This window comes from Oreochromis aureus, linkage group 5 (genome assembly GCF_013358895.1).
Source record: "Oreochromis aureus strain Israel breed Guangdong linkage group 5, ZZ_aureus, whole genome shotgun sequence".
NCBI classification, from domain to species: Eukaryota; Metazoa; Chordata; class Actinopteri; order Cichliformes; family Cichlidae; genus Oreochromis; species Oreochromis aureus.
In genome coordinates this window covers 12,765,807-12,789,979 of record NC_052946.1, presented here as the reverse complement: position 1 = coordinate 12,789,979, position 24,173 = coordinate 12,765,807, and the positions used below count along the sequence as shown (strand labels likewise).

Below are 24,173 nucleotides of genomic sequence, written 5' to 3'. Positions count from 1 at the left end.
TCTTTGGCACCAAAAAGCACGTAAAAAAACAAACAAAAAAACCAAACCCTGATCTGACTTATTCTGAAAACAGCTTTACTTTACGTAAAACCTGAAGTGGATTCTTTTACAGAGGCAGGTGGTGGCTATTAACATCTTTTCTGCAGATTTTATTTTCTTATTTGGGAACTGTTACCGGTTGACAGAATTAAAAATCTGTTAACCCTACTTGCAAGTAATTATTTACTTATTTAAATTGGTTATTTTACTTGTAAATAAATGTAACAGTGTTGCTACATGGTAAACGTCACAAAACGGCCGGAGGCTCAGTACCAAAACCAAACCCAAGTACAGAGGACCCAAAGCAGAGGCTAAGGAAAGGTTTTAACAGTGTTTTATTAACCAGCACAGAGATGATATTTACAATAGCACTCGACTTAAAGCTTGATAAACGGGGCATGGGGACTTGGCTTGGAGGGAGGAGAAAAAGCAGAGTGACAGGTCCAAGGAAGCAATCAGAGCTGGACTAGTAATTAGGTAATTAGGAAGAGAGGAGAGCAGTGTTAAAATGGTAGCCAGTGAGGTGTCTTGGAGAGAGTGGATGCTATGAATATTTTTGTCTTACTGTGCAGGTGGGAAATGGAAGCACTGAAGGAGAGGTGCAGTCCGGGTGGGTTTGGTGGTGTGTGTCGGCTGTCCTGAGCGTTGAAGGTTCCGTGGTAGTGTGAGGGCAGGAGGGCAGGCAGGTGAGGCAAGGAGATATTTCCGAAGAGCAGGCAGGTGAACCAGATTTCCAAGATGAGTAGTTCAGTGCCATGGAGTATCCGGGAGCAACTAGAGCACAAAATCACAAGGTAAGTAAAGCACTTGAGAACTAGAAAAATTTGCATTTCCTGTGATAATGCTGTGTGGATGCTGTAACGCTGAAGCTGTCTGCTGAAAATAGCTGAAAAGTTGCAAAAATTGTAATAACTTTGCAGAAGCATAGGAACTTAGGAAAAATGTAATTACTTAGCAGAACTGCAATAACGAAGAGGAAAAATAATACTTGGCAGAAATACAATAACTTAGCAGAAATATTTTAACCTAGAAAAAGTTGCATTTCCTGCGAAAATGCTGTGTGAATCCTGAAAACAGGTGAAGAAGAAGAATTTTTGCTGAAAAGAGGCGAAAAGCCAAAAATTCTGCTGAAAAGGGGTGAAGAAGCTGAAATTTGTACTAAAAAGAGGTGAAAAAGTCTAACTGTCTGCTGAAAAAACACATTGCTATGAGCAGGTTTCAAACCCGGGCCTCCTGGTCTCAAGGCAGCTACTTATCTCACTGAGCCAAACTGATTATCAGGTCGTTGAAAAGAGGTGAAAAAGCTGAAAATTCTGCTGAAAAGAGGTGAAGAAACTGAAATTTGTGCGGAAAACAGGTGAAAAAGCTGAACTTTCTGCTGAAAAGATGTGAAAACACTGTAAAGAAGCAGAACGTTGCGCTGAAAAGAGGTAAAAAAGCTCAAGTTTCTGCTAAAAAACAGCTGAAGAATCTGGAATTTTTGCTGAAAAGAGGTGAAAAAACTGAAAATTCTGCTGATAAGGGGTGAAGAAGCTGAAATTTGTGTTGAAAAGAGTATAAAAAGTTTAACTGTTAACTGAAAAAAATGTTGCCATAAGTGGAATTCGAACCCTAGCCTCCTGCTCTGAGAACAGCTGCTCATCTCACTGAGCTAAAACACAGCTCACCCCGGCAAGCAAAATCAGTGACCACACCGATAATGTGGTCCATTCATTTCAATGGGACAAAAAAATTGCATTAACAAATTTAATGTCTCAAAAAGTATAGAAGTTCACACAACTACTAGCATGAAGCATGAGACCTGGTTACCAACAGAGGGCCATTGACAAACTGGTGAGGAAGCAGTGTCAGCGAGGAGCTTAAATCTTCAGCCTAATTGCCTCAATCAGCTCCAGATGAGGGAGGCTGTTGGCCCTGACCATGGGCAGATACCAGGGAAGCTCAGACATCCAGTGGAATTTTACAGCCGCACACCCGGACCATGACAGTAAGAATGTAACAACAGTGTTACTGGGTTGAGAATGTTGTTAACTGGGTAAACTGGGTTAAGAAGAATGACAGCAGGGAACACTACTAAAACTTTTATGAATATTTTGTTTCCAATCCAAGAGACATGCAGCCTTATCTATATTACATAAAATATCCAAAAAGCAACATCACTGCAAATGAGAACAGTGTCTATATCAAAAGGTAGAGTGGGTCTTCTACTTATTGGAAGGTTGGTGGTTTGATTCCCTGCTTCCCCCAGCCTGCGTATTGAACTGCAAAGCATAGAAAAGTGTAGAGAAAAGCACTTGTATGAATGGGTGAATGCACCTTGAAGTAAGAAAGCTCTTTTAGTGCTCAAGTTGATTCAGTAGCGATGGTAGCAAGTAGTAGCAGTAGTATGTTTAGTAGCACTGAAAACGCAACATTCAAGCTACTTTTGTACTGTTTTTTTGTTTCCTCCTTTAATTTGTCCCTCATTACCCATCACAACTCTCCATTTGGGTTTGTAGTCTGATGCAGTTGGCCTAAAGATACAGCAGATTTCAGATTTCTAAATGTCTTGTTTTCCAAATACATACAAGGAAAAGAGAGCCAGCTCATTAAAAAAAAAAAAGAGACCCATTAAATATCAAAAAGCACACCCAGAGGGTTTATCTTGTAGTCCATTAATGCAATCTTGGATGCAGGTTGGATGTGAATTCTTAAGAGAGGAATCTTCTTTCACGCCCACAGCAGGAGCATTTAGAGAATGATCCCTGTGGATCATTTTGTAGGGAAATATGGGCATTATTATTTTGCCTTAGAGAACAGTGACTTTGTCTTGTGAGAACAAACAAGAAACAAAAATTACAAAGTTACATTCGATCACGTGGGGTGACGGCTTACAGTGAATTGAAAGAGGACACAAAGTAGCCTCCAGGATCTCAAGAAGCTGTCACATTGATGCAGTACACTCAGATAAAAACATTTTGAGCACATAACTCCCCGGCCTCTAAAGTTTTGTAGTGTGGAAGACACACACACACAAAAAACTTTTAAGTGCAACCAATCACCAAGAGGTTTTTAATGTGGAAAATTTTACCAGAGGCATCAGATGCAGCCCGTTTGATCTTGTGAGCTGTGTTCCTGTGCTGCTTTGTTTGTTTTTGTGGTTGTGTGTGTGTGTGTGTGTGTGTGTGTGTGTGTGTGTGTGTGTGTGTGTGTGTGTGTGTGTGTGTGTGTGTGTGTGTGTCCACGAGTTTGTGCATCTCTGGAGGATGATAAGCAAGGGATTTAGGCCATGGATTTCTAGGTTATACCTAAAAGCCACCTGTCTGTCTAAAACACAGTTGGACGATTTAAAATATTAGTACAAAAATAAGTGTTCATGTGACTGGAGAGGAAATCTCTTTCTCTCTCTCTTTCCCTCTGTGTCATCCTAAAAAACCAAAATAACCTACTTTTCTCGCAATAAAAAGCCAGAGCCCGCTGCTGACTGTTGCCATCTGTCCATTTAATTTTCCTAAGTAAATCTTTAAGTTATTCAGAGATGCAGGTTTAACATTCATCAAGGTCTTTTAGCGAAAAATGCTGACACACTTCAACTCTTACAGTGACATGAAAACCAGCCATTAAAATCCCGCAGAGCCAAATGAGCCCATGAAAAGCCTGTGTGGCAGTATGTTATTTAGACTCATTCACAACAAACTCCATCTTCGGATTTTAAGTGACAGTCTAACTTCCATCTTTTAGTTTTAGCATAATGATAACTGCAGGGTAGAATATTTCAGCCTGCTTGTTTGATCGGCACAAAACAGTTATAAAGAAGCAAAGCTAAACTCAGCGCTGGTTGTTGTCACAAAATGCCTCATTATCCCATAACTTCTTCAGCAGTCAAAATATTACACCCGCAAAGGAGACGCTTCAACTGTGGGCCTGCAGTTTATGGTTTATTGTGCACATGTAAAGGGTAAATTTAAAGAACCAAGAAACCAGCTGTATGATTGAAAGTGGTCTCACATTTTTTTGTTTTAACATTTTTACATAAACAGAGCGAGCACAGTGTGTGACAGTCTGCTATGCTACTGACAGGTGAACTGCTGTCTGTGTCTCTTAGTGAAAAGAAGCCTTTTATTTCAGGTCATTATTATTTGGCTATGGTAATGCTTTTGTGCTTTTGTGTATGTTTGTAGGTAGAGCATGTAACTTCATCCCTCGCACTCACCAGGCCAGTAGTCCCTTCTCTGCTGCTTTCCAGAATGTGCAGCCTCCTCATCTGCAGAAGTCCAAAGAGAGCCAAATCCTAACCACTAGAATACCAGGGAGCTATGGGAGACATCACCCAACTATGTTTAGTGGAATATCTGGAATTTATAGTACGTAATGAGTGTGGTGCAGGTTCAACTCACTGGAAACTTTATCAGTAGTGGGCTAGACCACTAAAATATGGTTAGACTGTGGTCCTAAAGGGATGGACATGGTCAGCACCAGTACTGACTTAAATTGTTGTGTTTAAGCCAATAAAAATGCCTCCCACACCGCTACACCATTAGCAGCCACCTGAACTGTTGATGAAAGGTAGGATGCATCCACGGTTTTATGATGTTTACACAATCAAAACCAGGCAATGCTTTTCCGACCTTCTGTTGAATACATGCTGGTCTTACACATTACACATACTATTATAAACAGTGTTGGGAAGGTTACTTTTAAAATGTATTCCATTACAGAATACTGAATACATGCCCCAAAATGTATTCTGTAACGTATTCCGTTACGTTACTCAATGACAGTAACGTATTCTGAATACTTTGGATTACTTAATATATTATCATGCTGTTTACAACTACGTGAATGTACTATTGCTGTGATTTATTACTGTTACTGAAGGTCCGCGGCTCCGAAACGTAGTAAAGGGACCTCTGGCTAATACGGTGGGTTCATGTCGGGCTGGTAGCCGAAAACTAGCTTTACTTTGTTGTCTGGGTCAACTTTGCTTGCCAGAGACAGAGAGAGGCGTTGAAAGGCTGCTCCAACGGAACTTATTTTTTCCGGAGGAAAACACGAACACAGTGTACAGTTGAGTCTTAATAGCTTACTTACAAATGGGCTCGTCAGGCACTCTTCTTGGCTGCAGTGGTTATTATTATATTTGCATGCTTCCAGCTCCCGTTTTTGCACCGTGACAGCTCGGACTTTTCCTTTCTCTCCCTCCCTCGCTCACAGACACATAACGGGTATGGTAGTCCATTCTCGCTGCAGCACGGACTACACTGCCCATCAGGCTACATTCTTTAGAGCCATGCCTGTAGCATTCTGCCTATTAGCTTAGCACAACAACAACAACAAAAAGGCGCTCTCTCACCCAGGAAACACGCAGAGAGAGAGCGTCACCCTGTAACCATGGCAACCGTAACGCTGCCGCCTGGAACAACAGAACATAGCTGTCAAACAAACCCAAACAGTCCTGACCCGCGACAATATGAAACAGGAAGTACCGCCGTATTCCATTTATTTCAACAAAGTAACTGTATTCTGAATACCACCTTTTTAAACGGTAACTGTAACGGAATACAGTTACTTATATTTTGTATTCTGAATACGTAACGGCGGTACATGTATTCCGTTACTCCCCAACACTGATTATAAACACCTATTATAAACACCTACTTACATTTGCATTGCTATGCAGATGATAACCAGCTATGTTTATCTATGTAGCATAGTTCTCATAAATTCAGACAGAATTTAGGTTATTTGGCTCTAAAAACAAACAAACTCAGCACCACATGTCTTAACAGATACTTACTTTGGATGGCATTACCTTGGCCTTGAGCAACACTTTGAGAAATCTTAGGGTCATCTTTGATTAGGATATGCAAATATTAAACAAATATGTAGGCCTTCTTTCTTTTATCTGTGCATTATTGTTAAAATTAGAAACTTCCATTCAGAAAAATGCTGAAAAACTAATGTGTGCATTCATTACTTTTAGTCTGGACTGCTGGAGTTCATTACTATCAGATTGTTCTAAAAGTTCCCTGAAAATTCTTCAGTCAATCCAAAATGCTGCAGTGGAGAGGCGAGACAAACTCTGTCTCTCTAGTTTTAGGTTTAAAACTTTTCTTTTTGATAAAGCTTATAAAGCATTCTCCAGTTATACTGCTAGAGGGTCAGTCTGCTGTAGGACCGGCCACTTTATCTCCACTCACTTTTTTTTTCACTCCCAGGTGTTTATATTACCACTGCAGCATGCCATTAAATTTATGTCTTCTCACCTTCCTTAGTCTCTGTTTTGTTCTGTCACCCTGTGCACTCTTTTTTCCCCTTTCCCCTCATCGCTCAACCAACAAGTTCAAATTTTTTTTTCCACTTTTTCACATTTTATTCTACAAGTTCTCACATTTTGTAACATATTTAACTATATACTCTCAATCTTATGGGCAGACCTCTCTGTGACTAATGAACAGATTCTCTCTGCTCCCTGTCAGTGGGGCAGTTGGGATTGGGGTGTTGCTGCTCATCATTTGCACATTTCTTTGGTTAATTACTCTTTAACTTATTACAGTCTGTTTATTTATGATGAGATGCTAAAATTTTATGTGACATTATTTATGTGTTTAGGTTGGAATAACACACCAGAACAAATGCCAGAAATAGACATTGTTTAAAGCCCCTTCTGTTGCTTTAAAAAATGTTTATGTTCATGTACATATTCATGCACTCACATGTCAAAATCTAAAATAAGTCACAATAACACAGTAAAGCCTTAGGGACAATTCTTCATGATGCAAAATAATTATCGATATAATTTATAGCTGAAAAGGATTTTAAAAATTGTGTGTGTTTGTGTGGGGTTTCCCCTTCACCAAGCCTAATAATTTATCTTTCTTTTTCATCACTAGGTCCTCAGGTTCCCGAGACTGTTTACAAAACTGTGCAGTGAACATAACACTGATCTCTATAGTTAAGGAAAAAGTCTAGACACTGGGATTTGCATTGCAAATTTCCACCACAGGATCCACTGGCACACCTGTCAAGGACACCCACCATCAGCTTAAACTGATTAAAATTGTATTCTCTCTCCACTCATTTGTTCTGCCAGTGGTGGGCATCTCACAGCACTGCTTTTGCCACTCTGTGCAGTGTAAAAGCCAGATGTCAGTTTAACTCAAATGTAGTGAAAAAAAATCAAATTTGTTGACATAATTTCTGGAAGGCACACTCCACCCGATTTCACCACTTGCAGATATAATGAACATTTTAGTGCACAGGCATAAAATAGGTTCTTCCAGCCATACAGATCTGAATATTCTCCAGGATGGAGAGTTAATAATCTATTACAGACTGTGAAGTGTTTCAAGAATTTCAAGGTGAACAGGTGGCCACTTCACATTCACATTTATAGACTAAGGTTTGAAATAGTTTAAAGAAAGGCATATTTGTAGCTCACCCTCAACACTGCATGGAGAATGTAGCAGGAAGCAAAGTAAAAAAAAAAAAAAAAAATCTCTGAGCTGCCAGAAAAGCTGTAACGAAAATTCACTGAAGTGCCCAAAGTCAATTACTGCAGTGAGACATTCAAAACAACAGTCTAACGGTGCAACAGTTAATCAAATGTCAAACTAACATCTGGCAAACAGAAATTTAGCACCATGAAATGACTGATTAGCTCTGGGAAAGCATTTCTATATACCTAGCACTGCTGTCAGTGTGTTTATGCACAGAGGGAGGTATAATTAATAGGAGCTATATTGGTATTATGGTTTTTAAAATAGCAACAGTTGTGCACCACTAATGTGCACCTGTATAGCAGAATGGAGACCAGCTCTCATAAGATCAAGGCTGAACTTGAAACACAAACACAAATGAACTTACTATTAAAGAGGTTAGATGATACTATTTCTTACAATGAAAATACAATGCAAATTTTTACACTGGCAAGACAATAAGTACCTTGACATTTTGTAAGCTAAACCACATTGCTACTAACCTAACTGAAGATATGAATAGCCAGAATAGAAAGCAATCAGCTAGTTAGCATTTATGGATCAAATGAAAAAAAGAGAACTAGCTAGGCTGGCTCCACTAATGAAATTAGAAACATAAAAATGTTAATCTGAAAATCCCATTGATCTGATCATTATCTGATCCAGAATCAATTATGGGGATATTTCCTTACCTGGATTATTGAGCATGAATTAAGACTTGGATGTTGCTTTTTACCTATATATATACTGTTCTAGTTTAATCTAGGACAATTTGATGTCACTTGTTTCATGTTGTAAGTGATGGCTGCAATCAGAAAAAGCAAAAACAACATAATCAACATACAAAAAAAATAAATAAAACTTATAAAACTTCACAAACCAGATGTTTGGATTTTATCCATTTATTGTTTTCTAATTACCAAAATGTGAGAGAACAGTTTTTAAAAATAACATTAGGATAGGGTTAGGTTAGATTTATTCAATTCGGACTTAACCCTCAGAGGTTAAAGGATGTGCTGAGAGAAAAATAAATTGTTTTTAAAGACAAACTTATTATTTTCAGACAGTATTTTAAGCTGACTTTGACCCACACTGCAGTTGTTCACGCACTGAAAACGTGGTCGTTCTTATGCAAACATCCCGTTTTTCAGTTTAATTGCAAGGACTTCTCGTGGTGAGGGCAGCTCAGGATAGGCCTGCACTCACAAACAAACAAGGAGAAAAAAACCTACAAAATACAGGGCAGGTTTTGTACATTGACAGTCCTTCAAAGCAAAAAAAAACAAACTGTAATACACAATTACGCTGCACAGGCTCACATTTGAAATCAAACATAGTTACATGATTCAAGGATTTTCATGTAAATACATGAATAATATTTGTTATAAAAAAATAAGCAACCATTTTTTGTCCAAACACATTTCCAAGACCTTGAAAAATGTGGAGAACTACTTAATGAAAACACTTGAAAAAAGATAACAGAAGTAAAACAGGATAGATACTAACACTGAAATAAAAATGGACAATAAAAGGGCAAACTGAACATCAGCTTGTTTGTTCACAAGCCTCTCAGTTTGTTTTAGAGCAGCTGATGTGTGAATGATGTTGTGTGGTCCGGGTCACATTTGGAGGGTTATATTATCCACCCCACTGTGGCAATGTTTGGAGACGGCTATATTTGAGTCTGACATCGTCTGACTGACCCAGCTCTTCACTGACCCTGTAGACACTTAAACTGAGAAGCTCTTACCTTTGTCAATATAAAGCCCTTGAATAAAGAGCTACATAAAGAGGTAGAAGCTGTGTCATCCATATTCCACACATGCATGCATGCTTGCACGTATCTCACGTCTCATGTTTCTAGGTTTTCTTTCTGAAATCAGACAGCTTCTGCCCAGAGTAGCAGAGCATTGATCGTTGGATCAATATACGTGAAAGGCCTCTGTCATGATGTCAATTTGGCCTCTATTTTTAAACTTTGACAACTGATCCCGCTATTAAGCCAAAGGCTGTCATCCTTATCTCTTTTTATTGTCGTGTGCAGCACAACCTGACATGACACCTCATTGTTCACTTATCACTCCTGGGCAGCTATGTGAGTCAGGGTTACTTAAACGAACTGTTTGGCTGCCTTGAACGCCATCTGATCTTTACAGTGGACTTGGGGAAAATATTGTGCTTCTGCAAGAGTAATTTGAGTCTAGCAACCCCCACAGCCTGTTACCAGTAATCCTGTAAGACTGTAGGATGCAGAGATGAAATGACAACCGCAGCCAGAGTACCCAGGATCCTCCTGCTCTCCTTTAACCTGTGGCCTACTTTCAGCGAGAAAAGAATGCTCCCTCTGTGGTTGGACTGTTTACACGAGTCGGAGGACGCTCAGCACGTTAGAGGGAAATCAAAGTCAGGTAACAGTGTGTTCAGAGTGGTTCAAATATTGCGAATACAAATATGAATTTATGTGATTTTTGTGAATACACTTATTTTGTTTGGTCCATTAAATCACAATTATCCTCTATAACACGAATCCCAGAAGAATTATTATGCGGAGAGCTTCTTGTTTCTCGCTGAATCATCACCATTTTTGAGCCTGTGCTCAAAAATAGGTATTCATCAAAATACCTGCGTCACAAAAACAGCAGCAAACAATAGACACGAGAAGGTACATGGAGGAAAAACTGCATCAGCAATAAAAGGAGCCCAAAAAAACAATAACATAGCTGGATGCTGGGGAAACTTATATTGCACTAAAGAACAACACTGTCAGATAGTGACAGCCACGACAAAGCTCATGAGGTCATAAAAAATACAAAAATTAACTGAGTGATGACGTGGAATAGCACCAGTGATTATTCTTTTGAAATCTTTTTAAAACCATAGCACGCTAATTTTAAGGATTTTATTCCCATTGTCAAAACAACATAAAGAGTTAACACAACATTCACAGTTAAAAGCATGCACTGATGGTGGTGACATAGGTAGTAAAATTGTATTTTGCTATCTGTGTATTTTAGTAAGAGGTATCCTGGTATAATTCCTGGAAGTCTCACTTCCTGGCCAAAGTTACAACATGCAGTGCTTCTAAAATGTTATTTGAACTAATCATCATATCTTATGAAATACTCTATGAATGCTCTTTTTAAAAAAAGAACTATCCTTTTTTATAACTGAAGTATGGACCAGGGCCATAAGGTGGTTTTAATAATTTATCCTGTGGTGTGCTCGGACGGCAGACTGAGGGTGGTGGACAGGCTCAATAAACTGATCAGCAAGACCAGCAACACTGTGGGCGTGGAGCTTAACTCTCTGACTCTCTCTCTTAACTTTCTAACAGCGGTTTATAATTGCAGCCAACACTGGACAATACTTCACACCCTTACATCTCCTGCTGGACAGCCACAGGAGCTCACACAGTGACAGATTCGACCACGATGCACCACAGAACTTCAGGAAACCCTTCTTGCCTGTGGCCACCAATTGACACCTGGGCTATTTCTTGTTATAATTTCTTGTAATATTTTGTTTAGTTTTTAATATCTAATCTAAAAGTGTACTTTGAGCTTCTTCCTTTTATTTTTTTTTGGTATATGGAGTTCACATTTTCCATCTTTCATATTTATATTTGAGTACTTAGAGTACTGTGATTCTGATTTAGCATCTGTTATCACTGAAGCTCTGCAGAACATGAGTCACTTTTGTACAGTGGGTTAGTTTTCATCTAATTACAGGTTACAGGAAACAGGATCTGTTAAGTGTTTACACGTACAGTACATGCACTAAAGAATATGTGCTCAGCTGCTGCACATACACTACAGCTCACACACTCACCCAAGTGCAACCAGCATGAAAAGAGGGACATGTTACATCATTGGACATTGGTGTTTCTTGGGGATTTGGTGTACCAGGTCATACTTTCAATAATAGTTGGGCAATGAAGGAGGCAAAGAAACAGACACAAATGACCAACAAGTCCAGTTCAATTTGTTGTGTTTCTGGACATCGCTATCTCGACTGTTGTGCGAATGTTGCACTGAAAGGGTTTAGGGCCGCTGTTTGAAGGCTTGTGTTTTTGTTTCAGACTGTCGGGGGGAGAAAATCAATGATTATCAAAAACTCTGTTGAAGCTTTACAGATTGTTTGGTATTGGCAGTGGCGCTGGGAAGCCAGAAAAGCTGAAAACATAAGGTCAAAGACAAAACAATCAAAAGGGATTGAAAAGATTATCAAGTCATCCAATGGCAAGAAAATTACAAAGGCATGAATAGACCAGCCGATCAATTTTGAAACCAAGTCCTGGATAACTCGGATATTAAAGACGCCAAAATATAACTTAAAAAGCAAGAAAAGCTCTGAGCAGCAGAAGCATTTCTCAGAAGTAAAGCCTGTCTGCAAGAATTGTTCTATGTTTCCTGGGTCAACAAAATCATAAGCAATAAAAGCAGGATCACCTTGAAGCCACAGCTTTTCTTTAAGACTCAGGCACATAGTAAGTGGGTTGCTTTAAGTAATACTTTTCCGCTCTAATTGATTGCACATTGTCAATATCTCACATACACGTACATAACAATGATGCTAGGCCAAGTGTCTTTATCTTCCAGTGAGTGAATGACCTGAGCCTGAGCTGTATAATTATGAAACTGGGAGAAATGCCAGAGTATTACATGACAATATGCTCATTCGCTAAAAGGTAGAACAACATTATGAGGTTTCAATTGCATTTAACCTTACTGTCATGGTCATGAGTGTTTTTTGCCCAGTGTTTTGTGCTATGGTTAAATATATTCAGTTTGTTTATTAGTTTGCCTGTGGTTCACATTTTCACCGTTGTATCTGAGTTTGTTTTTGTTCTCTGTCAAGTCCATGTTTCTGTTCCCAAGTTAAGTTACAGTCTGTGTTATTTTGTCCACTGTCATCTGTCCTCACAGGCGTCTGTTGTTTGCTCTCATCGCCTTTTGTATTTATTCCCTCAGTTTGACTCAGTTCATCCTTCATCGTTCTGTCTTTCTGCTTTTTGTTTCCTTGTTCCTGGCCAGCCTTTTTCGTATTTTGTTCCCATTAAAGCTATTTTTTTGTTATGCATTTGGGTCCAAATCCTGCCCGCCACACATGACTCTTACATTTAACTTTATAATGAAGCATTTAACAAGGGATCAGATGGAAATTAGCCTTTGCCAATTCTGTTTCATATGTTTGTTCATCAGTTACCACTATGCCTGGAGCTGAATAAATTAAATGGACCACAAGAAAATAAATACTAAAAATAATTATACTAATACCAAAAATGTAAAATATTTAACATATTTATATGTCAAATATGTTAGTTTTTATATTTTAGTTGTTTTTCAGATATATAGTATTACTGTATCATGTAATGTATTTATTATTTTTATTGTCAGAAAGCTGATAGGAAGACTGACCCTATCATCTTATCTGTCCATTCATTTGCCATGAAAGCAACTGACCAAATAGTTTAGTGTTACATAGACACGAGACACCATGAAGTCATTGCATATGGTGGATGTTTGTTCACAAAATGTGACATACAATGTCTTACACCCTGCAGGAACTTAACTTTTTCAACTGAGCTCTCACTCTATGTGCTATGCAGCAACACTAAGTGCCTCCCGGCTTCAGCTAAATGTTAACAGAGAAGAAAATACATGCTGTTTAACCACCTTTGTGAACCTGTCGTACATGCTGACTAAGGCAGCAGTCAGTCATGATCTAATGAAGCTCATGAGAAGATAACAAAGATCTGTGGTCTACTTCCCAGGTCTTTGGTGCTAATCGAAGCTTTTCCACACTTCCACTTTCTCACACTGTCAAGCTGATTGTGACATCGCAGATCTAGTCCAATTATCTTTCTCCCAGCTTTCTTCAGGCCAATCAGCATTCACTGTGCATCTGTCATTCTCGCTTGCAGACGCCTTCTTGCTACCGAGCTCCTTCAAGCCTCCATCTTCATCTACACCACCATCGTCTAGGCTCCCTATCACCGGTGGGACTCTGTTCTGCTGTGATGGGACATCAGAGTCTAACCGCCAAATACCTCAAACACGGATAAAACATGTTCAGTTCCTTCTTATGATCTCTCCTTATACAGAAAGTTTTGTTGCCATACTTCTTTGCACTGCTTTTTATCATGCAACTATTGTGATAAAGCTGTGGTGTGTCTAGGTTCAGGTTCATGCCAGATGGCTGCCCCTCCCTGAGCCTGGTTCTGCTGGAGGTTTCTTCCTGTTAAAGGGAGTTTTTCCTTCCCATTGTCACCATCTGGGAGCCATCTGAGGGAGTTTTCTTTTTATTATTGTATGTGCTTTACCTTACAAAAACACCTTGAGGTGACTGTTCTTGTGATTTGGTGCTTTTTTAATTGAATTGAATCCATTTATATCTTTATTCATACATGTTTATATCTTCTTTGAATGATAGAGTTTTTATATGTATTTGTGGATGATACAGTGAACTGTGTTCACAGATGATCAGTGATTTTTGGAAGTGTTCCTGAGCCTATGCAATGATTTCCATGATACAATCTGTTTTTAATGTTTTTAATGCTAAAGACACAGAAGCTCTCCCCGGGGCCCACTTAGGACATGAGTGTCGACACATAATGTGCCCTTGTACACAAAAGAACATAGGATGGAGCAGTCATTCAGCAACAATCCCTGGCAAACACAGGATTACACTGAAAATAGTACTTTGTTTCACTACGTAATTCAATCCCACCAGTACTTGGTGGTTGATGATGTATCCAGTTTAAGTAATTGGTTCAACTGATAAGAAGACAATAAGGATGACTTGCTAATAAAATGTCAGTTTATGTTTGTATTTAGTGCCTGAGAAAAACTAAATACTGGAAAACTCTATGTTACAGTTTCTAGATTATTTGTCCACGTAGCATTTGAAATCCTAAAGGGAGGGAAGTGTATTAACTTTCCTAGCCCTACAAAGGTTTACACAGCTGAGGTTTCTAGTTTCACACTCCTCTTTGCTGAGCCACAGGCCATTTAAGGACTCAAAGAGTAAGGCAACAAAAAAAGACCCTTAAATTTAGACCTTATTTTTCAGTGGACAAATGAATTATCACCATATAAGCAGCTATTTCAGTTATTCTTCAGCCTGCATTTCCAGTTACATACAACAGGTTGTATTTAATACCCACTTAAATGGTGTGTTTAGATTTGGGAAAGAAAAGAAAAGAAAAGAAAAGAAAAGAAAAGAAAAGAAAAGAAAAGAAAAGAAAAGAAGAAGAATGGGCATGCCTGCTAACTTTATTACTGCTAACATTAATAGCACCCACAGCCAGATCCCACACAACATGTCGTGCTTGTTACATTCAGTATTTAATGCTTTTTGTGTGCTGCTTGTACAACAACCATGCAGCTGTCACAGTAAAAAGGATTTCTCCAAATTATCTCTTTAATCAAACTAGTGAAGTAAATCCTCTGTATTAATGCCATGACTGAAAACTTTAAGCAACTGAGTTGCAGCAAAGTGATAAGGGAATGAATATCTTTCTTTTTATTTCTTTCTAAAACAGTGATACAAAAACCGCAGCAATTTAAATGTATTTGTAATGTTTATTTAAAATGTGGGGGACAAAGACTTCGCTCCCAGTTTCAAGCTGTCATGAGACATCTGTCTCTGGAAATCATAAGCCCATATAGATGTCAAACCTGTACTCTCTTTCGTTTATTATATTTCCATTTGTTTATTTGTTCAACAGTGAGTGCATAAAAATATTAACTTAAGCTCCTGACTGGGTTTAGTTTGATAAATAGTTGAGTGTTGTGTTCTTTAAAGACTAATAGCATCCTCTTTTTTTGTTTCTCTTTATTAGATATTTAATTTTTGTAATTTTTGTATTTTTTATTTATTTATTGTATAGCAGTAGTTTACACAGAATAATTTGACAGCTCCATGGGAACTGCACCATGGCTTAGTAATATCAAGCTCTATTTGTCAAGGAAATGTTTTGCACTGCTGATCACACGATCTTTATAGTGTCAGAAATGAGAAGCACTGAACTTATTTATTATTTATTGAAACCATGAAATGCTTCTTTCAGTCAGGTCGTAGATTTTCCTGCTTTTTTTTTCACTCTTCGGTTGATTAAGAATAATTCTTCTCTCCAGCCACCCCGAAACTAAGGTTGTTATGGATAAAATAACACATCCATCAATGACTAAGAGATACATAACAGTAGATATTAGGTAGCTGCCTTTGAAGTCATTATAGATGAAGAATGAATTCATGGATCTAGTGCTAAAAGAATTTTTCAGATTCTTCCTGCTTGGAGAGGAAAATATGCCAATGTCACTCCCATATGCAAGTGTTAAATTTCGGGTTATGGTTTGCACCCATTTTGCCTTATATAAAGACATGTGCATCAAATTAAGTCAGATATAATGTACTTATCCCAAAACTTGGAAAATTATTGTTTCACAGCAGTCAAAACTGGAAGAAAACAGGTTAAATACATTCAAACAGCTCAGTATATTAAGTACATAATAATCCAACAAGGTCAAAATTACAACGTTGTGCTTAGCTGTTCATTCAGAAGGTGTGGAGGGTGAGGCAGGGTGTAGAGGGTAGGCTGGGTTGTTTACATATTTGTTAAGTTATTTATTTATCTATTTACTTATTAATTAATTTAGGCCCACACACAGGTGCATAATTATCTGCTACCGTGCTACCAGAAAGGGCTTGCAACCTGATTCCTTAGTATTAGAGGTCATCAAAGCCCGAGCCAGCATCCACTAACCTGCCACCGATTCCTCAGTCATCACAGGTCAACAGTCAGAGAGGCAGCACCACCTCTGCTCTCTGTCACCTTCACCCAGCCACTTCAATGATGACACAGTGTGGGAAGTAGGCCTCTGCTTAGATTGCGAGCGGATTCTCCAGGAATTATTCCTTATCAGACATTTAATTTGCTCCCTAGCTGCAGAACCAATTGAATTATTTATACTCAGCACTAGGTATAAAAGAAAATCTTTTACCTGCTATCTTCGGCATTCTCTTTGAAGTGTTGTAAAAAAAAAATTCTGTTGATGTAATTGCTTGTGGTTTATTACCTTCTTCATCTAGATGCATGTTTCTTCAGAGGATAGGATACTTCTGTTATTCTGTACTAATATAAAAATAGGAATGCCGTGGTTCCAAGATCAACAGATGTCACCATAAAAAAGCAAACAAGTGAACCAAAAAAAAAACAACAACTATGAAATGTTCTGAGTGTGTTCAACAAAATACAAAGACTTTTGTTTTTTTGTGTTACCATGCAGGCATGATCAACACACGAGACTCATGTGTGATGATTATATTCTGCATTTCATGACGTTTCACATTAAAAAACTACTTGACCCGGGGTGGTTTGTTCGCCTGGTGGATGATATTGCATTTTCACCTCACTGTTCAAGACTAATGAAATATTCAGTTATTACCAAATCCAGTGTAATCCCACCAGTAAATGTTTTGTTGTTTGTCAGTGGATCAAATTTTGATAGTAATTACCTGATCACTGTGGGGACCAGAGGAAACAGGATACAGTACAGTACGTACCTGACGCATCAATGGCGTCATGAGTTGTGGTCTTGTGGGGACTGAATAGAAATTAGTAACAAGCAGGAAACTATCTCAGATTGCAAATGCATGCATTCGGTCAGCATAAGCTGCAGACTAAGAAGCTAAGATCGCTAATCTAAACAATTAGTGTCTAATGGGAATTGAATTGAAGGTTGTTGACATACTGTCTCTCTCTCTCTCTCTCTCTCTCTGCATGTAGAGGCAATCACAGTATCCTGTTTCTGTAGAGAGCATTAATCCAGAAAAAAACAATTGTTTGCTTCATGAATAAAATAACTGTATATGTGGGCAGATGGAAATATTGCAGGAAACTGCTGAAATCAAACTAAAGTGCATGACTATTCACTACAATCTGCTGAAACAAAGGCCTAGACAATGCAGCCAGCTTTCATTTTAAACTCATGTGTTTACATTTTGTATACAGTACTGTGGAAAGGTTCTGAACCCTCATTTCTTTGAACTTTGAAAGGAAAATTGGAAAATTGGCAGCAATTTATAGAAGCATGTGCAAACATATATGAAACTGCAGTTTATAAAGCATAAGCAAAGTTTGTATAGTTCTAATCAGCTTGAAAGTCAGTATTTTGCATGAACACCTTTATCCTTCAGCACACTTTGCATGTTGCAGCTTTGCAGCTGGCATTGCATGTTGGATTTAGATCTGACCGTACTTTTCTTACTTTTCCATCAGTATTGCCACACTACACCATTGTATGCAAAAAGTTTTGACTCTGAAAGTATCACAGTAATGTGCCGCAGCAACCGTTTAATCAGAATAAGTAAACTTCAATCACGGATCAGGTTAATTGTTCATGAATTTTTAATTTTTGGAGTTTTAGTCAATTCCCTCTCAGACAAAAAGGTGCCCTTTGCTGGAGCTTAACTGAATAATAAGCAGGATAGTGAAGTGATGTGGGAGGAAAATATTGACATTGTTGAATAATTTTGGCAGACGCGAGGCTTGCCTTATTAGAGGCACCGGTGGGATTAGCCACTTTCACACAGGACTCCCTGATCCCCAAGGATTACATGCAACTTTGGTCAAAGTTGTCATGGAGCTGTCAAAGCAAACCCTGCAGCTAGGAAGTAGATAAAGTAGTGGAGTGAGTGGAAGTTTGCCTAATCTGAACTGGTACAGTGCATAGCAATGTACAGAGGAGCAAGAGATGATGTTTAGAGCTTAAGAATAAATAATCTGTCATTTTAAATCACATGTATTGTAGGTATTCTCAGAAGGGTTTCAAATGGTATTATATGTAATTACTCTGTTATTACAGGTTGTAATGTCAACACAGTTGAGGACAAACTTCATATCTTGCTGCCTAGAGCTATAAGTATGTGTTGACCTGTGCTGTTAGCTGTTAGTGCTTATATAAAGGCTAACTGCAGGGGTATAATGTTAAGCATTACGAGGATTCATGAGTACAAACAGACTTAAGTATCTCTTTGTTCATCTAAAATGTCACGTTGGTTTCAGTTTTTTAGAGCACTTGGTGAACTTGTCCTTTGCAGTTTAAAGTGGGGTCTTCTTCACTCATGCCCATCCATAACAATGTGAAGAATGTTCTTCTGTTTGCAAATTATACTTTTTTAAAATTGTCATCCAGATTTAAAGACAATGACAGATAAGTTTAAAAAAACAGTCAAATTAAAAGGTGGGTTTATGGTATTAATCTATCCTCTACAATTATTACTCTAAATGTGTGATTTGTTATTGAGACCACGGGGCTCAAATCAAAGGGATCATAGTTTACACTGTGAGATTATTTACCAGAGACAAACTACTACTTGAAAAATACCAACACATATATGTGTTGACCTTTATATATGTTACATATATAAAGCTCAAACAACTGTGACTGTTATTTCAAATAACAGTATGCACATACCTCATTAAGGCATAAATCTTTAAGACCTTATAATTTTATTTAGTAGTCATATTTATGAACACACACATTGCTGTTGCTGTTATTTTTAACAATCTATGAAAAGAAAAAGAAAACAAAAATAGGGATCCCTGTCTGAATTTATGCTTGACTCATACTTTAGGACCAGCAAATTACAGCATATTTGTTTGCAACACCGGTAATGGAAAATATACAATTAAATGTGTAACAGCTGTTATAAAGCCACTGTGTACATTAACAAGTAAAGTAGGAGTAATATGAGTGAATGAAGCGAAATGAGCTTTGTTAAGTAGAGTAAATGTTAGAGCCAAAAGACAAATAACTGCACTAAATTATATAATCACACTAGAAACTGTCATACTGCTCACAGAGATAATTTCTTAAACGCACTCTCAGCAGAGCCTAACTCAGTTTGGTCCAATCAAAGCAGCTGGAACAAAGTTTCACTCTTCTGCTTCTGCCCATCATCACAGGAGGAGATCAGACCAGAAAGAGACTATGACTCATACAGGTCTGCCATGGAATAATAGATTTTATGCTAATCAGTGCTTTAAGTCTCCAAGTGCCGTCACATTTGTCATTGTCTCGTAGCGAGATTGCACCATCACCTTTGTGTGCAGTTAACCTGAAGGGATGACCTGCGTTACGGGAAGTGCTGAGTCCTTTCCCTTGAGAAGATGGGGGCATCATCCAATGTCTTGTATTTCTTTAAAGTGTTTTAGGATATACACTCACCAACCACTTTGTTAGTTATGCCTGTTCATTTGCCCGTTAACACAAATATCTAATTAACCAATTATTTGGCAGCAAACCAATGTATTTATCCTTGGAGATATGGCCAAGACGTCTCCAAATTACAAAGGTGATCTAGGTAAACGTGATATGCTTGTGGGTATCAGATAGCCAGACAGGTGCTGGATATATGGCTGTACATCATGCTGTCATGTCAATATGGACCAAAATCTCTGATCCACGTTTCTACCATCTCATTGAATCAATGTCATGAAGAATTAAAGCAGTTCTAAAAACAAAGGGGAGTGCAACCTGAATCTAGCCATGTGTACCTAGTAAAGTGTCTGGTGAGCATGCTTAAGAAATTAATTTTGTTTAACTTACAGTAGAGGAATTCCTTTGACAAATGCCTCTCTTTTAAAATCTTGTACCAGAGATGGCTTCACCAGAAGTGCCAGCAACGTAAACAGCTGAAAAATCTATTTTACAGTTTTGCCCTCAGCCCTCAAAGAAGTGAAGTTTCATTTTCAGACACCTGCAAACCCCACAGACATATACTTGTTCTTATTAAAGCATTTTATAGCTTAGTTGTCCTCTGAGGATAATATTTATACCTATATAGTTTACAGATCTACACTAAAATATCTGTTTCCCTCCATAAATTATAGCATATTTAATATTTTACACTCTTCTAAAAACTGATGATGACACTTATCATAATGTCTCTTTTGCAATTCAGTGTCCACAACAAAATGGAGGGTAGACAGATCCACGTGGATCTGCACATACACCCACTGATGATGACATTTATATGAAAGTAAACGCTTATTTGCAGCACCGTGACTTTGTCCCCCTCCTGATTTCTTATCTGTGTCTGTGGGTTTTTTGTGTGGGGGTAATAACTTCTTTTTTTTTTGCACTTTTAAAGGCATAACTGTTTCTTAAATAAAGCAAAAGTGCACTGCTATCATAAAAGCTCCAGGGATGATTTTATGCTGAAACATAAATGATTTTTCTTTTAAATCTCTAAAATTCCTAAATAAGATCAAAATATATATACTATTTTTGGATTTTAGTTATTTGTCCTAATTTTATGAATTTAAAATAAATAATCAAATAATATAATGTTTTTTCTTTACATGTTTAGTTTTATTGTGGACACCATGTTTTTGTTGGACCCAACAAAAGACACAATCTTTGTAGTTTAGTCCCTGTTCACCACCACGGTAGATTTGAAAAAGAAACAATTAGGATGTGATTGACATGCAGACTTTCAGCTTTATGCAAGGAGGTTTTTACCCCCAAAAATGAATTAACTGTTTATATATTCCAGTCATCCTATCTTTCCTTTTTTCCTTACATAGTCCCTCATTTTCAGCGTCTCCAAAACAATTTGACACTTGACTGACAGGCAGTTTCATGGCCAGGTGAGGCTTGTTCCCTTGTTATTTCATGACAAATGGAGCATAAAGTGTTGAATTTGTGTCTTAAAGCTTTTCGCTGTAATTTGAAATACAAGGCCCAAGAAAGTGCCGTCATTAGGCCTAAAAACCAAAAGTGACATAAAACAAAACTTTCTTTCAACAAAACCAAAAGATCTGAAAAACCACACAAGACAGCTACAATATAGTGGATAGGTAGGTATGAGTTTTTCTTAGATGTAGATCTTTTGCATTAAACAGTAACAAAACAGGAAAGTGTGAACTGTTTTCACTCTTCTCTTATACCTAAATATTACTCAGAGACTTCTACAGTCCGACCAGTCCAAACATAAGCAGTAGCAGCAGTAACACCTTTTACAAGAGGCCGTAATAAGCAAAATGTTGTACATAAAACAAATAATAAAGTGCTGTAGCTGAAATCAAACATTTCACATATTTCAATCTACAAGGTCATAAAACAATATTGGCAACTTAATTAGTGACATGGATTAAAGTGATCATCTACAAAATTAAAATAAGTCCAAATGCAATAACTTATAGTGTAAAAGTTTTGACAATTTATAAATCATTGCATGTTTTTATTTAACGTTTTTAATACAGGGTTGTAAGATCAATTAAAATATCTCCTTAGAAAGTATTTAAAAATCACATCACGATGTGAGGGAGACAGCTCAAACTGAAACAAATGAAATTATTCGTGTCCATAATTAACAGTCAGTCTTAGCTGATAGATGGCCTCTTGCTGTTCAATTCTAAAGTGTTACAAATGTGCACCTGACCGTGTCGCGTGAACTCCAATTTTCCACAGAACAGATTTATCTGAACGACGTCTGCTAGATGACAATAACAAAATGCAAGGCGATGAAGAGTCACAGAGCAAAAGATCCACACATTATTGATTTTACAACCACCAGATCTTAAAGTATTGACGTAAAGCCCAGATTTTTGTACTTAAGAGCCCCACATCACTGCTTTCCATGCAGCATTTTCCATTTTATGCTTTCATCCTCCTTGTAAAACTACATAACACCTGCCTCAGGGCCTTCATTCCCATATGGAGTCTGGCAGGTGATTCACACAGTGGTCATTTTGATGAAACAATTAAATTATACAGACACATGACTATTTAAACCTGAATACAGTTTTCAGTAGCTGATTTCTCCGCAATTGATTGCGTGAATATTTTTCACCTCTCAGAAGAAGATTATGGAAAGAAACAATATTTCTTCCTCAGTTATCAATGGAAAAAAATTCATGTAATTATGACTTTTGCATATCCAGAAATTACCACAATATTTTCAACAGAGGACCTCATAATTATGACTCACCATGCCATGATTACAACACTGGAATTTTTTATGTCTTTATTGTGATAGAGCTGATTTAATTATAAGATGAGGCTCCGTCAGTTCAGTGTTTTCCGTTTTTTTATTAGCGCTTCAAGAATGGGGATCTTTTCTCACAATAAAAAGATATTTTAATTTGTTGGTTTTTTTACTATGAGCAGTATGGTTCTCTACATTTCTGAGAATCAGCCAGTATTTATTAATATTTTATTCATAGTTATATAGAATCACTTTCTTTTTTTTAGTACATTGTAATGATGGCTGCTCACAATGTCAGCCCTCTGTAAATTTTGTTTTGTTTTCAAAATGAGAGCAATCTGGCTTCAAACTTGCCGTATACTGGCACTTGGCCAGGATCCCTTCAGTAGGAGTCACTAAATGTCTGGTACAGACAGCATTACTGTCATGGGGAAAAAAATGAAGTTCTAGTTAATGGGGAAAAGTTTCATTTTTAAGGTCGATTCCAGCCAGTCTGTGCGTTGGTAAGATGCTATGTTGCACATCCAGATGGCCCTTATGAAAATAATTTATCAAACTTCCTCACTGTTAAAATGTTAATATATGTTTGTCTCTGCTTTAAGGTTTGATGCATTGTGTATTCAGATGTGCTCTTGTGCATACCTTTTGTTGTAACAAGTTGTTATTTGAGTTATTGTTGTGTTCCTATCAATTCATTTTTATTTATATAGCACCAAATCACACCAACAGTATAACAGAATAATATTTAGAATAATAGCATTTGGCTAATTCTAATAAATAAATAAATACTGGCAACTACTTTTCCCCCTTAAAAGTGTATATTCTTGTTCTTGTGCTTTTAGAGTATTTCCTGTTCCGTCCCACTCCTTCAGAGAGAAACTGTTTGTACTGAAACCACAAACACTGCAAACTGAGTCTTGCCTCAACATCACCTGTTTTGCTGTGCCCACGTGAGAGTTTGTGCAGGACATGGAGCCTTTTGGGAAAATAGACACCAGTCAGTCTCTGCATTCAAGCTCACCAGAGTAACTTAAAACCTCAGACTGCGTCAGAGAGAGGAAAAGGATGGTATGGCAGCAACAGTTAAAAGAAAGTGTCAGAGAGGAATGTCTGATCTTCAAAGTTGAATTGTTCTAATACAGGTATGCAACAGTGTTTTGGTGATTTGAAAGAGAGCACTTCTTTAACAATGCACTTCAAAGACAGCCTAAGTCAGAAAGTTTCTTTTTCATCTCGAGAAGAAAAAACATGCAATTGTTAAAATTTAGGTGGAGCTGAAAGAGTCATTGTCTAAGTGGAACATGACAGTGTCGGAGATGGAGAGACATTAATATTAGTGAGATTTCACTCAGAAATGTTATACTGATCTATATTATCAAACAAGCCTACTGCAGTCTTGGGGTAGATGAATGCAAATTATAGTCTCCTAGAAAAATACAGTCTAACTTATTTCAAGCCCACTCTACCCCGAGGCTAACTCAGAACTGAGTCACACTGGTAACAATCAGTGACTTCTACCTACTAATCATGGCATCAGACCTAAACAAGCATTGCACAGCATAGCTTTTCTTCTTCAAATTAAAAAAAAATATCATGATATTAATTCCTGCCAAATGTTACCTGTGCTCACCTCCTGGCTGTCACTTGTCATGTCCAATTTTCTTTGGTGGGTTCCTGTGA

General features: G+C 37.7%; 1 long non-coding RNA gene across 1 annotated transcript; it reads right to left on the bottom strand.

Moving 5' to 3' along the window:
- Nucleotides 1-410: 410 nt before the first annotated feature.
- LOC120440143 lies at nt 411-5,143 on the bottom strand. The gene is made up of 4 exons (XR_005613011.1): nt 5,110-5,143; nt 4,232-4,332; nt 605-813; nt 411-505 (listed from the first exon to the last, which is right to left on the bottom strand). It is a non-coding gene; the product is annotated as an uncharacterized LOC120440143 (long non-coding RNA).
- Nucleotides 5,144-24,173: the final 19,030 nt, after the last annotated feature.